Source organism: Gracilinanus agilis, chromosome 2 (assembly GCF_016433145.1).
Source record: "Gracilinanus agilis isolate LMUSP501 chromosome 2, AgileGrace, whole genome shotgun sequence".
Taxonomy (NCBI): Eukaryota; Metazoa; Chordata; class Mammalia; order Didelphimorphia; family Didelphidae; genus Gracilinanus; species Gracilinanus agilis.
This window is the reverse complement of record NC_058131.1, coordinates 110,752,865-110,755,396: the sequence shown is the minus strand read 5'-3', so window position 1 is coordinate 110,755,396 and position 2,532 is coordinate 110,752,865. Positions and strand designations below refer to the sequence as shown.

At 33.1% G+C, this 2,532-nt stretch overlaps 1 non-coding gene across 1 annotated transcript; it reads right to left on the bottom strand.

Annotated features, from left to right (window-relative positions):
- Positions 1-1,719: 1,719 nt before the first annotated feature.
- On the bottom strand, positions 1,720-1,825 carry LOC123238381. Its single transcript, XR_006505573.1, has one exon. It is a non-coding gene; the product is annotated as a U6 spliceosomal RNA (small nuclear RNA).
- Between the last annotated feature and the right edge of the window lie 707 nt (positions 1,826-2,532).

The following is a 2,532-nucleotide window of genomic DNA, read 5'->3' as shown; positions in this document are numbered from 1 at the left end:
AATAGCTATATTGTGAAGATGATCAACTGTGAAAGACTTAGCTTCTCTGATCAAGAAAATGATTCAAGAGAATTCCAAAGGACCAATGATGAAAAATGATATCCATATGTAGGAGAACTGATGAACACTGAATGCAGATTGAATAACACTTTTTTTCTACTTTATTTTTAACTTTGTGTTTTCTTTTGCAACATAGATAATATGGAAATGGAAATGTTTGGCTTGATCTCATATACATAGTCTAATCATATTCTTTGCCTTCTTAAGGAGATCTAAAAGAAGGGAAGAAGAAAATTTGGAACTCACAATTTTTAAATGTTTGTTAAAAATTCTTTTACATGTAAGTGGAAAATATTTAATGAAATAAATAAAAAGGTAAATAAATATGAACTCATTACCTTCTCTGAACAAGATGCTGTTCATATTACTAGAAAACGAAAGAAAGTAAAAGCATATATTTAATTCCTGGAGGGGAAAAAAGCCTGTGTAATCCAGAGAGACCATCTAGACTTTCTCAAATTAATCCAATAATTGAACAAGCTTCTTCTGTGACTGGCAGTGGAGGCACATCCCTTGCAGCCTTTGAGTAGGAGGTCAACTTGTGATTATTAAAATCCTAGATCCACCTCTATCAATTATTCCATAAAAAAAGGAAGAGCTCCTGATGAGACTGCTTTGTCTATAGCCTTAAGGCTATTTTTTTTCCAAATAGTATACCATAAGATCAGCTTATCCAAGGGAACAGAACTGGATTATAATGAAAAGGAAAGGAAAGAAAAGTGGAAAGAAGGAAGAAAGGGAGGGAGACAGGGAAGGAGAGAGAGAAAGGAGAGGGAAGAGGGAATGAGGGAGAGAGAAAGGGGAGGAAAAAAAGAATGAGGGTAGAAATAAAGGGAAGAAAGCAAAGGGAAGTAGATCAAAGGAGGGATAGAGGGAAAAAGAAAGGGAAAGAAGGAAGAAAGAAAGAAAGGAAGGTAGAAAGGAAGGAAGGAAGGAAGGAAGGAAGGAAGGAAGGAAGGAAGGAAGGAAGGAAGGAAAGAAAGAAGAAAGGAAGGAAATAAAAAAAGAAATTCCCTTCCACTTTCTTACATTATATTGCATGTGTCAAAAGTTATATGAATTGGACATCAATTTTTCTCTTTTTTATAAGAAAAAATATTGTTCCCTGAACATAAAAAGGTAAATGCACATTAATTTAAAATTAATTGAACAAATCCATAAAATAGTAAAAAGGAACTATCTTTGAGAAATTGACTTTGATTTGTTTTTTAATGATCTAACACATTTTGAAAAATCAATACTGGTGTCAATTTTTAAGGATCTGTGATTTCCTCAATATGGGTGACACTCTCAGTGCATCACCCTATTCTACCTTAAGAGAGAGCCTCGAGTTTCCTGGTCCCAAGTTTTATGAACCTACAGCTAGCCTGGTTTTCAGCTTCCCCAGACATAAATCAACTGGTCCTCAGAAGACAAACATTCAGACAATCTCCAGGTTCATATGAGTCATCAAATTGAATAACTTCATGATCAATAAAAGAATTATTTCAGTTATTTTGCATTTAAATCATTTGTATTTCAACTGAGCAGGCTAAGGGTTCATTTGAAAAAAACGTCTGAAAGAAGAATGAAACAAACGGAAGAAATGTCAGAAGAGATTAGTTAAGGACCCTCTACTTTTGAACAATAAGATATTTTAATTTAAAAAAATTATTAACAAAAAATATGGAACACTTCACGCATTTGCATATCATCTTTGCACAAGGGCCATACTAATCTTCTCTGTATCATTTGAAAAAAGTATAAGCTAATATTTTTTAATGAGAATTACTAAATAACAAGAACAGTTTTGGAATGAGAAAAAATGTATATACCACTTTTGGCGCTCCCTCATAATTGTTATTGTTGTTGTTTTAATTGAAATATATTGTATTCACTTGCTAAGAGAATAAAACCTCTGCTATCATAACTTTTCAGTAACTGACCTAACATACATACCCTCCAATTGTAAACAAACTGAATACCATTTCAAATGATAGATATTTTAAATATATATATGTACATATATATATATATATATATCTACCTTTGACAAAGGAATGTTGGCAATGAGCAGACTAGAATCAAGGCATGTATATATCATAAACCATTAAAAAGTTATGAAATTATCTTGGTTATCTTTGATAAATTCTCTGAAGAGAAGAGGAAAACTAATGAATAAAAACTTATTTCTGTTATAGGAGAGACAAGTTTGCAGTTGAGAAACAGGAGGTCCTGAAGGACATGCAAATCCAGTCTCAGGCACTTCCTAGCTGTGTGACCTTGGGCAATTCATTTAACACCCCTTTTCCTAGCCTTTATTGCTCTTCTGCCTTGGAACCAACACACAGTATTGAGTCTAAGATGAAAGGCAAAGGTTTAAAAAAGAAAAAGAAGTCTATTGTACAGTCATTTGGCGATATCTGAAAGGCAGTTGGAGATGTAAAATAAGATGTCAGCAGGGAGTTTGGGGCAAAATTGTCCTAAAGAAAA